This window comes from Schistocerca gregaria, chromosome 3 (genome assembly GCF_023897955.1).
Source record: "Schistocerca gregaria isolate iqSchGreg1 chromosome 3, iqSchGreg1.2, whole genome shotgun sequence".
Taxonomy (NCBI): Eukaryota; Metazoa; Arthropoda; class Insecta; order Orthoptera; family Acrididae; genus Schistocerca; species Schistocerca gregaria.
Genome location: NC_064922.1, coordinates 495,229,011 through 495,253,605, shown reverse-complemented (window position 1 = coordinate 495,253,605; position 24,595 = coordinate 495,229,011). Strand labels below are relative to the sequence as shown.

General features: G+C 43.2%; 1 protein-coding gene across 1 annotated transcript in view; it reads left to right on the top strand.

The window, feature by feature from the left end:
- The first annotated feature begins 14,770 nt into the window (after positions 1-14,770).
- LOC126355442 (protein glass-like) overlaps positions 14,771-24,595 on the top strand; it is a 149,528-nt gene continuing 139,703 nt past the window's right edge. Inside the window, exon 1 of the mRNA XM_050005750.1 lies at positions 14,771-14,853. The gene's annotated coding sequence lies outside the window, so the exon portion shown is untranslated. The remainder of the gene's footprint in view (positions 14,854-24,595) is intronic.

The following is a 24,595-nucleotide window of genomic DNA, read 5'->3' as shown; positions in this document are numbered from 1 at the left end:
GTATTGTGATACCCAGTCTGTAGCTTGGTGCTGTTTCCCCAAATATGGCTGCTAACCTCTTCTACATCTACATTTATACTCCTCAAGCCACCCAACGGTGTGTGGCGGAGGGCACTTTACGTGCCACAGTCATTACCTCCCTTTCCTGTTCCAGTCGCGTGTGGTTCGCGGGAAGAATGACTTCCGGAAAGCCTCCGTTCGCGCTCGAATCGCTCTCATTTTACATTCGTGATCACCTCGGGAGGTATAAGTAGGGTTGGTTGGTTGGTTGGTTGGTTGGTTTGGTGGGAAGAGACCAAACATCGAGGTCATCGGTCTCATCGGATTAGAGAAGGATGGGAAAGGAAGTCGGCCGTGCCCTTTCAAAGGAACCATCCCGGCATTTGCCTGGAGCGATTTAGGGAAATCACGGAAAACCAAAATCAGGATGACCGGACGCGGGATTGAACCGTCGTCCTCCCGAATACGCGTCCAGTGTGCTAACCACTGCGTCACCTCGCTCGGTATATAACTAGGGGAAAGCAATACATTCGATACCTCATCCAGAAACATACCCTCTCGAAACCTGGACAGCAAGTTACACCGCGATAGAGAGTGCCTCTCTTGCAGAGTGTGCCACTTGAGTTTGCTAAACATCTCCGTAACGCTATCACCCTTACCAAATAACCCTGTGACGAAACGCGCCGCTCTTCTTTGGACCTTCTCTATCTCCTCTGTCAACCCGACCTGGTACGGATCCCACACTGATGAGCAATACTCAAGTATAGGTCGAACGAGTGTTTTGTAAGCCACCTCCTTTGTTGATGGACTACATTTTCTAAGGACCCAATGAATCTCAACCTGGCACCCGCCTTACCAACAATTAATTTTATATGATCATTCCACTTCAAATCGTTCCGTACGCATACTCCCAGATATTTTACAGAAGTAACTGCTACCAGTGTTTGTGCCGCTATCATATAATCATACAATAAAAGATCCTTCTTTCTATGTATTCGCAATTTATTTGTCTATGTTAAGGGTCAGTTGCCACTCCCTGCACCAAGTGCCTATCCGCTGCAGATCTTCCTGCATTTCGCTGTAATTTTCTAATGCTGCAAATTCTCTGTATACTACAGCATCATCCGCGAAAAGTTGCATGGCTGAAGCAGTCACTCCTTCCCTCTAAAGAAACCACACTGTGCTCAGTGGCCCGTGCTTTTTTGCTTCCATGGTATCATGTCGATGTCCACGAACGTACTCACAAGCCGGGACAAGCGCTGCTGCAGTGCGCCACCTAAAGCACGTAGCAACACCGTCAATCTTAACGCACGCATCGACACACATTTCAAACTGCTACTTTGCAGGGGCTATAGGGAGAATGCCAATCGACATTGAAAGAACTAAATAAAAGGACGGAATTAGGGTCTAACGTTCCGTCGACATTGAGGTAATTATACAAGGAGCACAAGCTCTGAATGTTTCATGGATGGGGAAGGAAAATTGGCCGGCCCCTTTCAAAGGAACCGGCCGGGCATTCATCTGGAACGACTTCGGGAAATCACAGAAAGCCTACATCTGGGTGACGGGACGAGGATTTGAACCGTTGTCCTCCCAAATGTTGACCACTGCACGACCTCGCTCGGTACGAGCTAAACAGGTACACGTTGCAAACGAAAATTATGTCAATCGTGAGAAAAAGTCAGAATTACTTGACGAGAAAAATAGTTTTCGTCGTTATTTGGCACTTATCAAGAAAACAAGGTACAAACAATGAAGTAAAATGCGCTATTTACTGCGTTCTGGGTATTATTTGACGTGTTTGCAAGTGTATGTTTTCTCGAGCAAATAAATGTATTTGTTGTGACTGTTTTTCTCTTCTTTCAATTCTCAGGAGTGAATAGAATTTACCACACGACCTTTGCTAAGAGGTTCCACCATGAATTCATCTTTGTTGCTACATTTTGACTCTGTATATCGATGTTTTCTCAAGAAAACCCCACTTTCACCTTTCAGAACGCTGACTGGACAGCAGACATCTCTCGCAATTTTGCCAATGTCGAGCAAACGAAAATGAGCACTTGAATGAAACGAGAATCAGTACAGGAAAACTGTAGGGATGCTGCAGCAAACACATTTGTCTCCAACGTCAGTTGAGGCAAAAAAAGTCGATCGTGTAAAAGGCTTAAGCGGGCGAGCGATCTGCCTCAGAACCCAAATAAAGGCTCGACACGTGAGGTCAGAGTTTCCCGGCCACCGTGTGAAAGCAGCAGCGCCCGGCCTGGTTTCCGGTGCACGCGAGAAGCTATAATGGCGGTTCACATGTCCAGCTACGAAAAGAACCCTTTATTGGCAGAAACGACAACAATTTTCGCTTTATGCAGAACAACTAGAGAAATTATAAATACACTAAAATGATGGCGTGAACATGACAAATCTGTTGCCGGTTAGTTGAAGACCAGTTAATTCCCGATTACCGAGCGAGGTGGCGCAGTGGATAGCACACTGGACTCGCAATCGGGAGGGCGACGGTTCAATCCCGTCTCCGGCCATCTTGATTTAGGTTTCACGTGATTTCCCTAAAGCGCTTCAGGCAAATGCCGGGATGGTTCTTTTGAAAGAGCACGGCCGATATCCTTCCCAAACCCGAGCTTGCGCCCCGTCTCTAATGACCTCGTTGTCGACTGGACGTTAAACACTAACCACCACCACCAATCCCCGATTCTGCAGAGAACCAAACTCCCACGTATAAAACAACTTCAAACTTTGGATTGTTTTACAGATGAGTTAATGCGTCAGATATGCGTCGTTTGGCATGTAAGTGAAAAACAGTTCATAAAAGGTTTGAAATTAAGTTTAAATTTTGTTAAAAGCAGCTAAGTGCTCTCATAATCGAACACTGGACAAGTACAGTCTGCGCAATTTGACCTCCGTTTTACGTAAACTTTTGTTTTTCACGCATCTCTATGCTTACGACATTTTATCTCCTGAGCCATGTGGTGTAGAATAATATTATTTGGCTGGTACATTCAGTGTTTTTGGAGATACAGTGTGCAAAACGTGTTGCGAATAGAGGTAGTAATAAAGAAGTAATAAATTAAAATATCACGCCAAAGCGGCAGTTTTACTGCGTAATAAGCGGAAATGCAGTAATTGATCAACTTTTATTTTATGTGGGCTGTTAGCGGGAATAGTTTGATAAAGGTTTACAGTTATGTGTAAGGTGTGTTGCAAGTCACAAAGCGCTTTCATTTTCAAATACTGGATGAATATATTCTGGGTATTTGCGCGCGGTGAGGCATGCTGTCTTGAAACGTCTACACAGTTCCTAAGTGTAGTTCTTGTCTTACTGCGTTAAGCCTTTAACATACACCACCGGAAAAAAGTAGTACGATTGGAAAGGGGACTTCAATTTTGATATTATGGCGGCATATGTCACTTGAGGGATAGTAGATGTACTGATAATGGTTTCAATGTCGTCCGCCAATAGATAGCGTAGTGGCGTAGCCACCAGAACACCATCTGTGTGTCTACCGTTTAGTAAGGAATGTACACAGCCAGAAGTCTCAGTGTGTTGTACACGTGTGAAGCAAGCAGGTAACCGTGCCATGGAGACACACTCGTGCCTCTCACAGCGAACTGAGCGAGTTTGGAATGAGTTAAAATGTGGTCTTCCAACTGAGGGGGTGGTCCTTTCGTAGGACTCCCAAACAAGTTGGACGTTTGTCCAACGATGCTGGGATCAATGGTAATGAGTGATGTTAATCCACCAATCGTATATAGGAAAATAAACCCTAGAGCTAACAATAATGGTGGGTTAAACTTGAATTTAGTTCCATCATCTGAATACCTTGATTCATGTAGGTACGGCAATAATTATTGTTGCTGATGTATGGTAATCAGTGGTCAAGAGAACATTCTCACGCTCTTAGACGAGGTTCTGGACGTCCACGCAGCACAGACGCCTGCCAGTATATTCGAATTGTAAGTGCAATAGTGGCAGATCGTACAGCTAACGCACCACTTATAAAAGGACCGAGTGAGGTGGCGCAGTGGTTAACACACTGGACTCGATTTCGGAAGGACGACGGTTCAAACTCGCGTCCGGACATCCTGATTTAGGTCTTTCGTGGTTTCCCTAAATCGCTTCAGACAAATTCCGGGATTGTTCCTTTGAAAGGGCACGTCCGACTTCCTTCCCCATCCTTCCCTAATCCAATGGGACCGATGGCCTCGCTGTCTATCCCCTCCCCCAAATCAACCTACCAATTGATAAGAGGCCTTAGAGCCCAGATGTGTCAACACGCCGGCCACGATGGCCGAGCGGTTCTAGGCACTTCTGTCCCGAACCGTGGGACTGCTACGGTCGCAGGTATGAATCCTGCCTCGGGCATGGATGTATGTGATGTCCTTAGGTTAGTTAGGTTTAAGTAGTTCTTGTGCTATTGATATGCAACTGTAACGGTTTCATGTACTCAGTACGTACTGTTGCAACAACAAATCTTGAATAAACTGGAAACCTCTAAAAAAGTGTAGTAATTTTTTTTGACAGTGTGTGATACCTGTTGATGAGTACATTATGTCAGCATTTAAAATTTTAAAATTCGGCCAATAATTGTATGAAAAACTGAAAATTAAATTATTGTTGTCCTGCTATTGGGACTGTGCATCATAAACAGTGAACAATGAACAGGGTTAGCTGATCAGCAACCTACATTACGCCACGATAACCAAGAAAGTTACAAAAGTTTTACACAAACTTATGCTTACACAGGAGACTTTAAAAACTGATAGCTTGCAGATGCATATAGCCACTGCCACAAAACAGATGTCAATCGGCATCTGAGCGTGTCAGTTGTCAGTAGAATACAAATTTATTTTCGATAATACGTAAGTTTTTCATTATACTAATTATGCAAATATGCTAGAAATCAGAATCCTCTACATTTAGAAGTAATGTATAAGTAAATGCAACAGTGTGTAACATTATCTTAAGCATTTCTCCCAATGATCACATGTTTAGTTAAGAATTATTTGACTTAATGAGGTTGTTGTACATTTCGGCTGAAAGTTAAGATTAATATGGAGGAGTATATGTAAATTCTAAAAGCATAATTGAAGGGAGCTCAAAAACATGCAAAATCTTTGCAAGACATGTTTACAAATGCCTCTCGCCATGAAGACAACATGCATCAAACGTCAGATTAGCACGAAGTTTACTACATTCTTGGATATGCACATTAGCATTTCAGCGCTATCGTATTGGAATAAAACCACCTGCATCCTGCGTACAAGGAAAGATGTCACAGAAGGTTTCTCATTGAGAGATCGCACTGATTTTTGTTTGTTTGTAGAAGCCAACGCTAAGCCTCGAGCACGGTAGAGAAACGCCTCCCAGCGTGAATCGGATGCAGCAGACTCGTGGCCTGCCAAGACTGTGGTGTGTCATTCCGCAATAATGCCACTCGCACTGGTCAGGATTCCCAGATGGCCATCTGAATATGGGAATCTACAAGTTAAGGAGAGCCATACGCAGTCCCATGCTGACATTCTAACGCCGTAACTCACTAAGTTGTGGACGATCATCCAGCCACGTCACTCATCAACAATCAGGAAATACGCTTGCTCACAGTAAAACCAGTATCCATGCGGAAAGTGCGATGGAGTCTGGAGCACCACAGTCTGTTTTAGCTCATCGGACAGTGTTGTGCCTTCCTTGTGCACAAAAGCAGAGCCAGATGAGCTCATGGATGTTAGCGCAACAACGGCACTGTGAACCATGCCGTACTTTCAGGTGAATCTTGGGTCTGTATGAAGCAACACAATCACGGAAGGAAACTGACAATGTCAGATTGCATTCATCATGAAGTTACGGGGATGACAGTTGCTGTGATGGTATGGTGTTGCTGTTGCCTACACAACGCCTTCATCTTTGGTTCGCATATTCGTTAACTTTGAGAGTAGGCATTATATATGGTATAGCATGTGTGTGGTATTCATATTGCTAACTGAGGACGGTGTACTGAACTACATTACATCAGTATTTACATCATTTGCGACTAATAATTGTGGTCGTTACAAATCGTATGTTTTTAGTTTAGTTAGTACCTCCAAGAACATGTGGCAAGGGCAAGCCATTAATGCTTATATTCCCCAGGGCACCAGGTCAGATGTTGAAGCGTGGACGTGTGGACGCAAGAGGGTTTGTCTAAACCGACAGGTGTAGTCCACTTAGTGGTACAGTGCAACAGTGCATAAAACATTAGAGAGCTAGGTGCGTGATGTTTTTTTGTGAGATGACTGTTGGTCGCAGAGAAGAAACAACCAATACAGTGATGTGTGTACGTGTTAAGGTCCTGCATATAAAAATGTCTGCACTTATACCCAATACATCTTGTATTTCTGATGTGTTACGACGGGGAGTTAGTGCTGTTCCGATCAACCCCCATAAAATGGGATTCGATTCTTTCCATGGTCAGCAGATTTCTCAGTCCAGTTGACAATATGTATTACTGGTGGCTGTTATTTTCCATTGGTTATGCTTTGTTAATAAAAAAAGAAGACTTGACGGTCCATTTCTGAGTGGTAACTCACGTTTCGGTTTTTGAGCCACATATGAGAAGTGAACAGTTAATGATCAACCCACGTAACCGTCAGCGTGCACAACAATTAAATGCTGACCAGCACTTCCATTTGTCAATACCCCTCGCATACTACCACTTGGTCTATTTTTCTTTACTTTATAATGTGTGTGAATTCGTGTTTCGTCTAACTGAACCGCTGGCCTCTTTGTTCCAGATTCTCTGTTCTTCCGTAAAAGCGTAATGAAGTATGCCCTTTTTACAACTATGCCCCCTCGTTCACACATAACACGTTTATTACGGCACCTTTAGTTTAAAAGAACTAGAGGCCAGGTAAGAACAACTTTTATTAGAACTTTTACTGGAGGTTCCTTGCTAAGCTTGAAGGTCAGTTCTGTGCGACAAAAGCTGTCTAGTTTTCGCAAATTTGTTATTAATATGTAATGTTCATAATAATATACAAATTTCTGACGTAGAATACATTTACTCGCATCACCAGTGGAATACTTATTGTGAGCACCTTGCTAAGTTAAGTGCTTTCCAATGTGAAATGCTGGAACATTAATAACCGGTGCAACCGCCAGAATGTTGAATACAAGCATGCAGACGTGAATGCATTGCTTTGTACAGGTACCGGATGTAAGTTTGTGGGATGGAGTTCCATCCCTGTTTCACTTTCTCGCTCTTTATAGGGACAGTTAATGCAGGTTGTGGATGACATTGGAGTTGTCGTCCGATGATGTCCCATATGTGCTCGATTGGAGACAGATCTGGTGATCGAGCAGACGAAGGCAACACGTCGACACTCTGTAGAGCACGTTGTGTTAGAACAGTGGTATGTGGATGTGAGTCATCCAGTTGGAAAACACCCCTTGGAATGTTGTTCTTGAGTGGCAGCACAACAGGTTGAATTACCAGACTGACGTACAACTTTGTAGTCATGGTGCGTGGGAAAACCACGAGAGTGTTCCTAGTGTCATACAAAATTGCTCTACAGACCGTAACGCCACGTGTGAGGCACGCTTACAGGTTGATTGCAGATTGCCTTCAACTGGTCTCCTAACACAGAGCCCACATCTCGTGGTCGTGCGGTAGCGTTCTCGCTTCCCACGCCCGGGTTCCCGGGTTCGATTCCCGGCGGGGTCAGGGATTTTCTCTGCCTCGTGATGGCTGGGTGTTGTGTGATGTCGTTAGGTTAGTTAGGTTTAAGTAGTTCTAAGTTCGAGGGGACTGATGACCTAAGATGTTAAGTCCTTTAGTGCTCAGAGCCATTTGAACCATCCTAACACAGACACTGCCATCACTTGCACTGAGGGTGAACCAAAATACAACAGACCACCACTCTGCCCTCCAATGAGCTCTCACTTGACATCACTGAAGTAGCAAATGGCAAAAGGCAATGGTTTAAGTGGAATGCACACCATAGGAGTCTGGCTTGCAACTGTCCTTGAAGTAACCGATTTGTAACAATTCATTGTGTCATTGTGGTGACAACTGCTGATCAGACTGCTGCTGCAGATGCTGTATGATGCGCTAGAGCCAGGCGCTGAACGCGATGGTGCCCGTACGGAGTCCGTACATTCTCGTGATAACCGCTGCCAGCAACCATGAGCAGTGGCTACATTCCAGCCAAGTCTTTCCACAATATCTCGTGGCCCTATTACACGAGCGCATTCAGACTCAGTGAGGTGCTGATAATGGCGTCTTTGTCGCCTTAAATTAATTCTTGACTAATATCAGCTCACGACCGTTACAGCCTGTATTTAAAGCAAATCTGATGTGCATCCTCATAGTGGCGTTATTAGTGCCACTCTTATACGACTTGTTCGAAATTTGAATAGACACCATCCTCCATATGTAGAACCAAACATTCGTTTATGTCGCACAACTCTTCTTTGTGTTGCGATTTTTTTCCATCAGTGTGTATACAGTATATGTGTTTCAACTAGAGACAAACAACACTTCGTACAAAAAAAAGTTCTAGGTAGAAAGTCAATATCAGTAAAGGAACACCTCCTAACCACGTTCCGTGCGTGGGCGGGGTAAACTTCGTATTTTGAAGTGGAAATTCCCATTTTTGTTGCATATTTGGATTCTAAGCAAAAAGAGATACACGCAGTTTACTCAAGCCAGTGTTTTCCGTTCGCTGTGGATAGCGCTGTAATCCACAAATATCGAGCGTGCCTACTTTCTCAATTAACAACAGACGCATTTGAGTCTACGTTTAATTTGCAATGTAAATGTAATACTTTGTGTTCTAACAGCTGATACTGATGTTCAAACGTTACTTGGTTGGTTGTTGCAAACATGATTTTACAGCACAAATAGTATGGCTTGACACAGGCATTTCTGGCAAATAATTTACTTGTATGGTAACGTAATTTTCTTTTCCCTACGAAGTTAATTGCGGTGAGTCCCCAAACTATTGGAATATATTATTTCGGTGGCCGCCCTCGATCTCCACCGTCAAGGTGACTGATTTCAGTGTGTGTTTCCATCAAACCGCCATAGCTGCCGCGCTGCCGCTACGTGGCTAAAGGCGTAACAAACCACAACCTTTGTAATGAGCTAAAATGTCCATGAAATGATAGTGTCAGTCCCACCTGCCATGGATACTCACAACAATCAAGCACTTCAATGGTGTTGGGCAGAGGAGTCCACCGCTATCACTCACCGAACTCAAGCATCACAGTGATGCGAGGCAAGAGCAAGCACCGACACCAAGCATCCCAATGGAAGCTGAAGATTACAACACCCACGTCGTTGTTCCTGGATCACGCTAAACTTTGTTTTAACGAGACATTGAAACAGCTGCCCATATTGTACTGTATAATGAAATTTGCAACAATAAAGCAAATTGCGGACATAAGCATCAACGATTAGAACACAAAGGTTTACACCAACATCTTAAATGAATCAACTGCATCGGTACTTGTTTCCATAAACGGGCAAACTTGATATTTGTCGTTTACAACGTGATCTCCCAAGAGTGGAAAACAATGGTTTGAGTAAATCGTTATCGTTTTTTAGCTTTTAAGCCGAATATGCAATAAAATGGGCCGGGGGGGGGGGGGGCTGCAAGAGAGTGTTCCCATTTGAAAATGCAAGCTGACCCTCACCTGCAAGAGAGGTAGTTACTTGGTGAAAAGTTGTAACACATACAGATGTCACCTCTCTCTCTCCTTTGATGTTTTCTGCTTGGTTGTAAGTCGACTGTTGCCTATTAGTACAGACTACCGGTTTGCATCCACGTGTCCACACTTCAACATCTGACTTGCTGCCCTGGGGAAATTAGGCACTCTTGCCTCATGTACTTGGAGATACTAACCAATATAAAAACTTACTACTCCTAGTAGCTATAACTATTAGTGTACAAATGAAGTAAATACTGAGGTAATGTTGTTCAGAACATTGACCTTGGTCACCAACAGAAATATCTGCACATCTACCGTTTACACACACACACACACACACACACACACACACACACACATATATATATATATATATATATATATATATATATATGTGTGTGTGTGTGTGTGTGCAGATATTTCTGTTGATATATATATATATATATATATATATATATATATATATATATATATATATATATATATATACTCCTGGAAATTGACAGAACCACAGACACATAGACACAGGCAACAGAGCATGCACAATGTCGGCACTAGTACAGTGTATATCCACCTTTCGCAGCAATTCAGGCTGCTATTCTCCCATGGAGACGATCGTAGAGATGCTGGATGTAGTCCTGTGGAACGGCTTACCATGCCATTTCCACCTGGCGCCTCAGTTGGACCAGCGTTTGTGCTGGACGTGCAGACCGCGTGAGACGACGCTTCATCCAGTCCCAAACATGCTCAATGGGGGACAGATCCGGAGATATTGCTGGCCAGGGTAGTTGACTTACACCTTCTAGAGCACGTTGGTGGCACGGGATACATGCGGACGTGCATTGTCCTGTTGGAACAGCAAGTTCCCTTGCCGGTCTAGGAATGTTAGAACGATGGGTTCGATGACGGTTTGGATGTACCGTGCACTATTCAGTGTCCCCTCGACGATCACCAGAGGTGTACGGCCAGTGTAGGAGATCGCTCCCCACACCATGATGCCGGGTGTTGGCCCTGTGTGCCTCGGTCGTATGCAGTCCTTATTGTGGCACTCACCTGCTCGGCGCCAAACACGCATACGACCATCATTGGCACCAAGGCAGAAGCGACTCTCATTGCTGAAGACGACACGTCTTCATTCGTCCCTCCATTCACGCCTGTCGCGACACCACTGGAGGCGGGCTGCACGATGTTGGGGCGTGAGCGGAAGACGGCCTAACGGTGTGCGGGACCGTAGCCCAGCTTCATGGAGACGGTTGCGAATGGTCCTCGCCGATACCCCAGGAGCAACAGTGTCCCTAATTTGCTGGGAAGTGGCGGTGTGGTCCCCTACGGCACTGCGTAGGATCCTACGGTCTTGGCGTGCATCCGTGCGTCGCTGCGGTCCGGTCCCAGGTCGACGGGCACGTGCACCTTCCGCCGACCACTGGCGACAACATCGATGTACTGTGGAGACCTCACGCCCCACGTGTTGAGCAATTCGGCGGTACGTCCACCCGGCCTCCCGCATGCCCACTATACGCCCTCGCTCAAAGCCCGTCAACTGCACATACGGTTCACGTCCACGCTTTCGCGGCATGCTACCAGTGTTAAAGACTGCGATGGAGCTCCGTATGCCACGGCAAACTGGCTGACACTGACGGCGGCGGTGCACAAATGCTGCGCAGCTAGCGCCATTCGACGGCTAACACCGCGGTTCCTGGTGTGTCCGCTGTGCCGTGCGTGTGATCATTGCTTGTACAGCCCTCTCGCAGCGTCCGGAGCAAGTATGGTGGGTCTGACACACCGGTGTCAATGTGTTCTTTTTTCCATTTCCAGGAGTGTATATGTGTGTGTGTGTGTGTGTGTGTGTGTGTGTGTGTGTGTGTGTGTGTGTGTGTGTGTGTGCAAAATACTAATACGAATTCTTCACACACGAATAGGAAAACTGCTAGAAGGCGACCTCGGGAAATATTAGGTGGATTCCGTAGAAATGTTGGAACATGTGAGACAATGCTGACCCTATGACGTATGTTAGAAGATAGATTAAGGAAAGGGAAACCTACATTTCTAGCATTGTAGACTTAGTGAAAGCTTTTGACAATGTTGACTGGAATACTCTCTTTCAAATTTTGAAGGTGGAAGGAGTAAAATACAGGGAGCGAAAGGCTATTTACAATTTGTACAGAAACCAGATGGCAGTTATAAGAGTTGTCGGGCATGAAAGGGAAGCAGTGGTTGGGAAGGGGGTGAGACAGGGTTGTAGCCTACTCCCGATGTTATTCAATCTGTATATTGAGCAAGCAGTAAAGGAAACAAAAGAAAAATTCGGAGTAGGAATTAGAATCTATGCAGAAGAAATGAAAACTTTGAGATTCGCTGATGACATTGTAATTCAGTCAGAGACAGCAAAGGACCTGGAAGAACAATTTAAGGGAATGGACAGTGTCTGTAAAGAAGGATATACGATGAACATCAACTAAATCAAAACGTGGATAACGCAATGTAGTCGAAGTAAATCGTGTATTGGTGACGAAATTAGATTAGGAAATGAGACACTTAAAGTAGCAAATGAGTTTTGCAATTTGGGGAGCAAAATAACTGAGGACGGTCGAAGTAGAGAGGATATAAAATGCCAACTGGCAATGGCAAGGAAAGCGTTTCTGAAGAAGAGAAATTTGTTAACATTGAGTATAAATTTAAGTGTCAGGAAGTTGTTTCTGAAAATATTTGTATGGAGTGTAGCCGTGTACGGAACTGAAACATGGACGATAAATCGATTGGACAAGAAGAGAATAGAAGCTTTCGAAATGTGATGCTACAGAAGAATGCTGAAGATTAGATGGATAGACCACATAACTAATGTGGAGGTATTGAATAGAATTGGGGGGAAGAGAAATTTGTGACACAATTTGACTAGAAGAAGGGATCGGTTGGTAGGACATGTTCTGAGGCATCAAGGGATCCCCAATTTAGTACTGGAGGGCAGAGTGGAGGGTAAAAGTCGTAGAGGGAGACCAAGAAATGAATACACTAAGCAGATTCAGAAGGATGTAGGTTGCAGTAGGTACTGAGAGATAAGGAAGCTTGCACAAAATAGAGTAGCATGGAGAGCTCCATCAAACCGGTCTCTGGACTGAAGACCACACAAACACACACACACACACACACACACATATATATATATATATATATATATATATATATATATATATATGTGTGTGTGTGTGTGCGTGCGTGCGCGCGCGCGCGTGTGTGTGTGTGTGTGTGTGTGTGTGTGTGTGTGTTAACACTGCTTCCTGTGAGAATACCGAAGTTAAGGGCTGTCTCTGGTTTTGCTGATACTTGACTGGGGTAACCGAGCGCTGTCACCAAGCGCAAATTGAGGCGCTGCTTGATTGAAAACTAGCTGCTCCGCTCAAGAAAACTGACAACGGCCGGGAGGGCGGAGTGCTGACCATACGCCCCTTAATTTCGCAAGCCGTGACGCCTATCGGTTGAGGATGACAGAGCGATCGGTCGTTACTACTGGGCGTTTCGAGCCTGCTCGGAGTTTAACTGTAAAACAAACAACAAAAAAACAACAAAAAACACCTGTTAAAATTACAATGTATTGAAAATAACTTTTGTTTGCTGTTGACTGTCAAACGTCAGGTGAAAAATGAATTCGTGACGAATTTAGCATTTGCGCAGTTACTTGCAAATGTGAACGCGGTCTGTTCTATTAATCTGAAAAAGAAAGCTAAAGAAATCATAACAGTAGAGTACTTTCAACGATGTAATTCATCTTGTATAACATGTTACATAAAAAGAATGAGTGCATAAACTTCTGTAGCTTGGTCAGAACTCCAGCGACGGCCAGCTAAGTATGTCACTCAACCTGTCATTAGCACGAAGAAAGGTGATCATCCAGTGATGAATCAGTATTAATAATTTTAACTTTTGCGTCAACTCAGATATCGGAGCAAATCTGGTTTTATTAAATGAATTTTTCTTTCCAGGCCTTCGAAAGCTGTTGGGTACACGACTACGGTGATATAACACTTGTTAATATTGGCACCGAGCCAGGTGGCGCAGTGGTTAGCACACTGGACTCGCATTCGGGAGGACGACGGTTCAATCCCGTCTCCAGCCATCCTGATTTAGGTTTTCCGTGATTTCCCTAAATCGTTTCAGGCAAATGCCGGGATGGTTCCTTTGAAAGGGCACGGCCGATTTCCTTCCCCATCCTTCCCTAACCCGAGCTTGCGCTCCGTCTCTAATGACCTCATTGTCGACGGGACGTTAAACAACACTAACCCAACCTGCTAATATCGACGTTGGGACTTTACGCAAAAGTATCCAAGAAATGTGCTGTAATTGAAAGGCAGCTCTTGTTAGCATAAGTGAACTGGAATTTCTCTATGGTAAAGTAAAAGTATCTTGCTGAATGTCGTAATCTGAATGTACTCTATTGACAGGTAAACACAGGCATAGAGAAGTTCAGAAATCTGAATGATTTTGGCATAAATTTATTGCATAAGAACGGAGCCTCCGAACAGCAACTTCACCTCGCACGCACGCTACAGCACTAACAACGAGTTCACTATTCGGTGCTTTGACTTTCTCCATCTCGTAGTCTGGGGAATCCCCGAAGCGTGCGCTGAGGAGGCTGGCTGCGCGTTCGCCGCCAGACATCCGACTGCTGCGCAGCGCCGCTGCCTTTCGAGTGGAGTGGCTGCCACTTTGCGCGTAACCGTACCGCCGCCCACGTGTCGGTGATCCGCCTCCCACAGCGAGGGAATTAAAATGCGCGGGCGGTGGACGAGCCTAATGCTCGCTCCGATTTCACCCCCACCTAACGTCCCCCCCCTCCCCCCGAACCAGGCCCAGACGGGCGGCCGCAGGATGTGACGCCGGCTCCTTCTCCATACGCCAACGCTAACCGGATCACCAGCCGCCCGCCGGAGGGGTGTCCCGGCTGGGGTAGCGTGGAGTGGGGCGGAGGTCACCGGCGGGTGCCGTACCCGACACTGGGGTCCTCCTCCACCCACTGCTTTTCTCCGCTGGCGGTCAAGCGGCGCACTGGACTCCATCGGCCGGTGTGGACAGTCGACAATGGTTCTTTGCACTACACGCCCGCGCGGCGGCCACTGTGGGATGACTGAGGCGACACCGGCCATCGGCTTCACACGTTGACACAGGTATGCCCCGCCGCCAGCTAGCGAGTGTCTACGCACTACACGAACCGCATACGTGTGTCATCGTAACTACGAGTTTGGTGAAATATTTACGTTGATGTTTTCGGGTTTTAATCAGGAACAAAAGCTTACACGAATGTCTGTAAAACGACTAAATTTACACAAGACAAGTGACGTCCGTCGAGGTTCATAAATATATTCATCACCTCTTCTTCATTTTTCTTTTTTAAGGGACGTCAAACAGTCCGACTTGGAGCAGGAGAGGCACCACAGGACGTTTTAATTTCCACTATCTATACTTTTACAAATAAATTCATAAAACTTTGTCAGCATGACCAGGAAGGGTTCAGGATTCATGCTCATAGCAGTGGAAGTTCAAAAAATAATGAAATATATTTTTTTACTTGTGGAATGTCATCATCTTTTCCCTTGTTATTGTCTGCATTCTTTGCTATAGGTACACTTCTCTTCATAAGTAAGGGAGATTCTTCCATGAATTTTGCACAGCATACAAATCAAACTTACAGGTGTATGAAAGTCTAGAATTTTCCAAATCTGTTAAAAACTGTGCTAAACATTAAGATAATGAACCATAGCATTTGAGTTTTTTCTATAGATGAAGTTTAAAATGTAACAGTTAATTCATTTTTCATTAACTGAATAAATTCTAGAGTTTCATACACCTGTAAGTATGGTTTGTATGCTGTGCAAAAATTCATCAAAGAATCTCTCTTACTTGTGAAGAAAGGTGTACCTATAGTAACAAATACAGTCAATAGTAAGTGAAAAAATGATGAAATTTCATGCGTAAAAAAATTATTATGTTATACTTTTGAACTTACATTGCTATGAGTTTGAATCCTGAATCCTTGCTGGTCATGTCGACAAAGTTTTATGAATTTATTTGTGAAAGTATAGAAAGTAGAAATTAAAATGTCATGTGGTGCCTCTCCTGCTCCAAGTCGGCCAGTTTGATGTCCTACCCCCCTCAAATTCGATAAAAATGGTTCCACCGACGTCTGGAAACCGATGCGAGAAATTCAATATCTACTTGAAGTGATGTACGATCAGGATTCTACATACAAAAACCATTGTGATATTGAGACTGTAGTCGCCTGCGTTCTTGAACACCATTCGTATATTTGTCTTTCTATTAAAGAGATCTCCTCCAACCCTATAGATGTGAGTGTCAAAGCCAGTTGTAGTTTCCGGTAACCAAGCACATACTTAAAATTGCAGGTCACTAACAAGACTCCACTTGTTTGGCACGTCTGTGTCATGATTCATCATCATAATACTAGAAACGAAAGAGATGCAAAGCATTGAACGAAACGGTTCTGATGCTCTGATGATGGGCCATGTCCTTAACGCGTCAATAAAATTTTATACCAAGCAGGTACTTGTTATTTAATGATCTGAAGCAAAGATGCTAAGATTTAATGGTGTAATGGATGGGAAGCCTCCAGCGTGACTTTGTTCTGCAAGCTAAATTCGCTGTTTCCATTTCTTACCAGTTCGTTTTCATTCTTTTCCCTCGGTCCAGATACAGTGTGACTCTATTTCGCAAAGGACTGCCCACGGACCGCAGAGATGTGACACTAAATGATCACTATTGTTTCTTATTATCATGAGTTTAGTGACGTATTTACTTGGAAGTCGCATGGGTTCCGATCAACAAATGGAAGTTTATACACACGCCATTTATATGTAACACGTTCACGACCTTTCGAGAGCATTTTCCCTCACAAGGAGCTCATCATTTGACACCGCCCCCATTCCTCTAATTTGAACTTGCACACTTTCACCCGTCTCGGTTTTCGTTACCAACTGTGATACGCACTGTGCACATAGCTTGCACGTGGACGCCCCTCGCACTCCTCTCAGCTAGGCCCCCTAAGCGTCCGCTACTAATTGTGGTACTTTCTATACAGAAATCACAGTTGCGTCCCTCTCGGTTGAGAGCCCCAAGCGGCGACTTGTGTCACTTGGGCCTTTAACCGATCCTCAAACGTCACACATGATGAATTACGTGTTTAAAGATACTCAGATAATAAGAATCTTTACCTTTTTGCTAGATTTGCTGGGTTCCGCATTTGGAAGTCAGTGCACAATTCAATAAAACTCGATACTCGTCTGTAACTGGTTTACCATCAGAATAAGAGTAACTGCAGGATTAAAATTGCTGTGGCAGCTTTACGAGAGCCAACAGCGAGCGAAAATTATTTCAGATCCATTTCTCAACGTAAGCGCTGTATACCTTAAAAGTGGTGACGTTTCGGTTGATATTGCAGGCAGCGTTCACCAGATACATGACGGCTGCTTGCATTTACTGCTGAAGCGGTGGTGGTTTTGTTACATATGATGCGGTCACACAGAAAAATTGCTGAGAAGGCGAAAGCCTGTGCTCTTGCATGTTTCCATGTGACATGCCTCGTAATTTTAACTAAAATGTTAATTAGTTGTTACCTGATTTTTATTTTAGGCAGTGAGCCTGATTATTGTCTTTGCTGCTCACAGAGTTGATCTCGCGCGCAAAGATGTGCAATTGGGTCGTTTGTACACCCTAGCTACGCTGTTTAAAGCCACAAACGTTTTTCTACTTTTAACTAGCAAATATCAGATCGAACATCACGGTTCGTGTCACATAAGACGAGTGCTGTCGGCAAAGCTTCACAGCTTGAAGTTCTTCATTTGTTGTTTGGGGTTCGAAACTGTTCAAATTAAGTAGCGATACTTGGGTGAAATTATTTTACGGATAACGTTCTTGTCGTCAGAGCAATTGCAAAACTGGAACTAAATTGATGATACAGTGTGACCCTATTTCACAAAGGACTGCTCACGAATCGCAGAGGCGTGACACTAAATGATCACAATTGTTTCTTGTAACCATGGTTTGGGATTCGAGTCTGTTCAAATTAAGTAGCGATACTTGGGTGACATTATTTTATGGATAACGTTCTTGTTCTCAGAGCAATTGCAAAACTAGGACTAAATGGATGATATTTTTAGGGTCTGCAGGGTTACACCTATCCCTACGAGTGCGAATACTTTTCAATGTCAGTCATCTGCACACATATGTCGTCTTTTTGCTATCGATATCTTTTACATTTTTCTATCTCATGATCGGCTCCTGCAATGATTTACTGGACGATATAGCGGCCTACGAACTACGAAGGTGCGAAGTTACGTGATCACCATTCCAGTAACTCACATTATCTCCTAGCAGTATATAGATATCTAACACGAAGAGTGGTGCGATTTGTGGAACAATATTACATTACATGCACATTATTGCTTAGGTATAACAAATGAAAGATTTCATTTCTCATATTCTTTTCTCATTTACAACTGTAGCTGGAGTTCACATAAGGAAGATAAAAATTACCGATGTAGGATACAGAACGTTAAAGCAGGTCTATCTAGTTTGGGAATACCATGTTAATGTTTTCATCTTCAACAGCGATACATTTATCAACTAACTTACGCGAGTATTGTTACTTGTTGGTTATGAAATTTTATAAAAGTCTGTGCTACACGAGAGTGCTGGCACAGTGGTTAGAACTCTCGACTCTTATTCGTTTGGAGTGAGGAACCAATACCTGTTAGGCCAAACTGTTATACGTTGTTTTACTGGCTGGGACGGTCATTTATTAAAGGCACCAGCTGCTGCATATTTTACCTCTAACTGAGCAAGATAACCTCATCCGTGACAGCACTCTAACCCTTTCCGCTCCGGTTATTCACAGTCGCGTTAGTAGCTTCTCGTTCTAGACTATAGCTAAAAAGCCAAATTTCAGAACGATAAACAAGTATTCTTTGTACAACATCTCAAAATAATTTTATTTGTTTTGGATTACATCAGACACACTTCAACACTTGCTGAATTCGCCCACAGATATTTACAGTTATAACATTGCTTTCAAACAAATTGTCGGACGTAACACTAAATTTCTGACGGTATTCCCTGAAATCAGATAAAATGAAGTAATTAAATATTGTTAATTCATCTGTTTTACAATATTTAGTCAATGCATCGTTCAGTGTTAAAATATATTTCAGAGTTCTCTTCGTTTCGAATGAATCTTGTAAGTTTCACAGTAGAACTATCAGAAACATGAGAAGCATGTTATCAAACTGCAGTTTCCATTAATACGAGCACCACGTAGGAAGTGGTACCAATTAAGATTTAGTTATGAACATCAGTATTTCTCTCTATGGTTACATGTAGCACTTTTTTCTTAAGTGAGGAAATTCACTCGCTGTAAATTGAAAACACAGAACAAACACTTCTGGCAGGGAACGAGGTCAGTACGTCTCGCAATCCTTCCGAATTATGCATTCCGGAACTGACGACTGGTCAGCAGAAGGCAGCAATAAAAACTCGACGTGATCTCATCGTTATCTGTTTTTCGATAAATGGTACCATTCGCCGATAGGATTATAGCCTACTGGCAAGTTAAATGAACGAATCTGCTCGATCTAAGAACCCAGTCGTCGAAGGGACCCCAAACTCTAATATTCTTTCTTTTTTGTCTGCTAGAGTTGGTAAATAGCGACACATGGACTCAGCACCGTGGAATCAGTTTTCAAGTACCCTGTAGTAATTAAGAGTGCAATCGACTATCTGATGCCTCTCCTGCTGGAAACTATATCGAAGCGAAACTATTTCTTTTTAAGAAATGCCTCGTACACGTTGGCTGTTGCACCTGAAATCCCTTTTGCCTGATTCATAACACATAATATTAGTGACGTCAAAGCGATTAAGGAGAAGACAGGATGCCCTATATTGGGAGTCTCATTGGAAAGAATAATCGCATCTCGTACCTGCTTGAAGAGCACAGGACACACACAGAAATGCTGCGCAGTTGTGTATACAACTTAGGGGCTGCGCGCGACTGCGGTATGTATCTCACTCGAAGGAGCTGCGTGGTGGTCTCCAATCTAACAGACTCCCAGACGATCAAATTTCAAATGCAACAACAAAAGAAACTGTGGTTTCTTTCTCTGGCAAGCAAGTTAAGGCTTTCATTAACCGCTTACTGAGTTCCCTTCTCGAATGTATAATAGTAGTGGCGAAAAGGAAGTAATTTAATAAACGTTGAAGGATATCTCGGTCTAAGGCGCTGCAGTCTTGGGCTGTGCGGCTGGTCCGGCGGAGGTTCAAGTCCTCCCTCGGGCATGGGTGTGTGTATTTGTCCTTAGGATGATTTAGGTTAAGTAGTGTGTAAGCTTGGGGACTGGGGACGTTAGCAGTTAAGTCCCATAAGATTTCGCACACATTTGAACATTTTTGAAGGATATCTTCCAGGTATGGGTCTAATTTTTAACAGTTGTAGCGTTTCTGTAGTGTGTGTGTGTGTGTGTGTGTGTGTGTGTGTGTGTGTGTGTGTGTGTGTGTGTGTGTGTGTGTGTGCGCTGAAAAAGCTTTGTGCAATTATAATAGGCAGATCATGCCGCAGAAGTTTTGCTTTAATCGCAACTAGCTTGCCGAGTCTGTCATGATATCCACCGTAAGCTTCTTGGCATGCTTTCTGTGTCTGCAAATAGTACAAAGTGTATAATACTAAATAAATGTGCAAAGACCGAGCGAAGTGATGACGCTAGATCTCGTGACTCGCTATAGTACAGCTATTTTTCGATTCTAACTGTAAATTGTATTCCGTCCCCATTTAACGTGACGTTAAATCCTAATCTTCCATCCCTTTCCACAATAAGTGTTTCAGTATCGGATGCTCGAGGTAATAATAAAAATCAGACTAAGATTGACTTCACTGGATGTGGTAAGCTACGTAAAGCAATATTCACATTACAATTCCTTTCGAGTATGATCCAGTTCTCGCTCTCACGCTTATCTGCTTGGCCACCCCCCCCCCCCCACCCCCCTCCCTTCCCGCTTAAATCAGAAACGAAATAGTAAACGAAATGTTACACATTGTCCTCCGTTCTCGTGTGTGTAATCCTCTACCTAATTTTTATGTTTCTTTAATATAATGCAAGGGTATACGTCAGTTACCACCTACAGCGAATAACAACTTTTACATTTGATTATGAAACTATGTTCATAGATGGGAAGTCTAACAGCTTCCTTTGTGAAGCAAGGTCTCAAATGAAGATTGAAGTAGCTCGTTAAAAACACCGCAGTAAAAATAAAAGTGAATAATATTTTTCACTATAATATGCCATTTCACCAGTTGAAGTCGACTCAGCATACCGTTACTTTTCAAGAGGAAATCATGGAGTTCAAGTTGGTTACGACAAACACTGTGTTTTTTTTCTCCACGTATAAGAACACGAATGTAATTCGATAGAAAACGATATAATAAGACTGTACTGACTATTAACATTTTTACCTGAATAGCTGGAAAAATTTGGAGCGCTCATCAAGATTGTTACACTTCACATACTGTATAACTAATTCATAGACGAACACTACTGTAACTAAAAAGTTTCCAAGAAAGGGATGATAACTGTTTTATTTTTAGCAGTGTAAATACTAAACAGTACGGATGGTATTATAGGGATAATTTAGAAATAAGTAGTCGTTAATATCGCAGACACACATCGCAGAAGTGGTTAAGTAATTTTTGGTAAGGATTTCGGTAGATGGCAGGTAATTAGCACTATAACGTCTAGATCTGTCTCCATAACAACAAAGCAGCATTGATGGCCTGTATTGCAAGATGATAGCTGTTCCATACTTCATACTGTATGTTGTTATTTCTGGAATTTTCAGCAGGCAGATATTTTAGAGTGGCCCACAGGGTCGCTAGAATTTTACCTCCGAAAACGTGTAACGATCTTAACGTCAGCGATGGTATTCAAGCAACCCTGTACCTCTCTCCGTTGCCGAATTTGGTGAATACTGATTTCTTTCACATCAGAACCTGAATCGACTTTTTCACCAATGCTCGAGAAGATATGGAACTGCATTGCAGGCAGTTTTTAAGTATAGCAAAATTACTACAATATCTTCAAGAAATTATTAAAATCATTCCACTACCTGAGGAAGGAGAGACCAAATTCTTTATGCGGTAAGAATGTAACCGCGTTTTCAGAAACCCTGGACCATCCCAGGAGCTTTAAAGCAATTGAAAACTAATGTGGTTGAGGCGTTCAGGCACGACAGGTTTATGGCAGCTCAAGCCGCGAGTTTTCTCACGAGAAACCAAATCAGTACTTTCCGAAAATACTCTTTTTCTAGCCATCGTTCTCGTCACCATCGTCACTTTCAGAGTTTTGGCGAGACGCCTATTTTGACTTCGTTGGTCTGCCTTATTCATGTCATCTCTACTTGGTTTCCAAGACTTCCTTTTTCATGTGGTATGTTTTTTATGGCTCATACTGTTAATAGACACTCTTCTTCCCATATACTTTCATATTAGTCTGTTGTATCAACCGTCAACTCAACTATTGATTTTATAATATCTTCATTTTTAGTTTTATAAAATTTTGTTCCCCATTTCACAGCCTTAAGGAATTTCGTTTCAGTAGAGAGGTACAGGCACGCCCATAGTTTTCTAATTGTAATAATAATTTATTTCTTCCTCTTATTTTTTAGAATTCTGTGTACACTGGTACAAACATATTCGAATTTTGCAAACTTTTTATGTGCATCTTTTTGGTAAGGTAAGTGATTTCAAAGACATTTTTGGCTTTTTACTTGTTACATGCTGTTGTTATTATAGTTATCAGTGCGGAGACTGGTTTGATGCAGATCTCCATGCTGGTTTATTGTGTGCAAGTCTCTTTACCTGTGCATAACAACTGCAGCCTGCAGTATTTGAGCCGGTGGCTGTGGCCGAGCGGTTCTAGGCGCTGCTGTTACTGTCGCAGGTTCGAGTCCTGCCTTGGGCATGGATGTGTGTGGTGTTCTTAGGTTAGTTAGGTTTAAGTAGTTCTAAGTCTAGGGCACTGATGACCTCAGATGTTAAGTCCCATAGTGCTTGGAGCCATTTGCAGCATTTTTGCGGTATTCGAGCCTAGAGCTCTCTCTACAATTTTTAAACCCTTTCTCCTCTTTCCACCCCCTCCATTCCTTGTAACACATTCACACATACTACTCCCTCCATTACAAAATCTACTATTCTTTGGTTCCCCGGGTACGTCTATCAACTGATCCTTATTTTTGGTCGGATTGTGTCGTAAATTTCTTCTTTCCGCAATTCGATTCACTAGCTCCTCATTATTTGTTCGATATATCCATAAAATCTCCAGTATAGCTGTCCAGCACTACATTTCAAAAACTTCTATTCTCTTCTTGTTGACGTGTGTATTGCCCACGTTTTGTTTCAGTAGAAGACGTCATTCCAAGCAATCACTTTGAGAAAAGACTTTCTAATATTGAAATTTATATCTGATATCAACAAATTTTTCTTTTTCAGAAATACTTTTCTTGCCATTCTTAGTCTGCATTTGAGATCCTCTCTGGTTCCATAACCTTGTCGTAATGTGGTCTTCATCTTGGAGGTTCGATTCCTGTAAATTACAGTACTTTTGCATTATCAGTCGAAATCTTCATATTATATTCTTGTCGCCGTAAACTCAGTTTGTGAACAGCAGTTTGGATATAAATCTGCGTCATCACGTACAATTCATATTCTTAGCCTATATTTCAAAGTAGGCGTCTGCGGCTCATACAGTGGAGTGGCAGCTGCAGCTTTCTGGGAGGCGAGCGCCAGTTACACAAACACTGGCAGAGAGCTGCGCGTGGCAGGTGATGGCAAGGAAGGGTCAAGGCATTAAGACGCCACGCGAGCGCCGGGATTAGTTGCGAGTGGTCTCTGGCGGGCAGCAAAAGCCAGGCCAGGCGCAGGGTGGGGTCTGGCAGGTGACCGCACCAGCACGTGCTCTGCTCTCCTCACAAACGACACTTGGCGCCGTAGGGCCTCGTTAAGGAGCGGGGGTGCCCCTCTCTTAATACGTCCAATGAATCCTACTTCTTCATACCCACATTACATGGAAATTCGAAATACTAGTGGTAGTCATAAATTTACAATAATCACTTCGCACACATCAAGCCATGACCATGGAACTTGGTGATAGTCCTTCACAGCATATTCGTCATTCAATAGGTCATACTTTCTCCAGCAATGGATGACTAGGCGGTAGAAATGGTCACTTCGTTCTATTTATGCGTTGTGGATGTTCAGAAACGGTTCCACCTCGAAACTCAGGCCGTCGTCCTGCAGGAAAATTCTGCCACGCAATGGTTTCTTGTTGAAATTAAAATTTCTTTTTACAAAAATCTTTTAATGCCTATGTCGTATTTTACATAAGACAATTAACATACGACTATTAGTTAGTTTCGGTTGTAAGAAGCAAACATTTTTATGTGTGTAAAAAACAAAAATACAGAAAATCGCCGTATAAAAGCCGCTTTATAATGCAATATTCAAGATAAAAATATTTGAAGAAATTACAGAAAACGAAGGTGAACCCTAGTACTCTATTAAAAATTAGCATCTTAGGTTAAGGAAACAACATGTACAGGGTACTAGAAAATGATAACGACGAACGTCAAGGGTTTGTAGAGGATACCTTGAAGAACAAACTGAGGGTGGAAACCCAAGCCCAGAAATGACATCTAACAACGCTTCAGAACGTCGAAGTTACGGGTGCCGGCGCCTGCCGCTAGACTACCCCTTCGACAGCAAACATGACTTTGTGCATTGACGCAACGTAGACTGAACACCTCGCAATGCTGTCAGTTGTTCAGCAAATGCGACTGCTTGCGACGATCGACAGT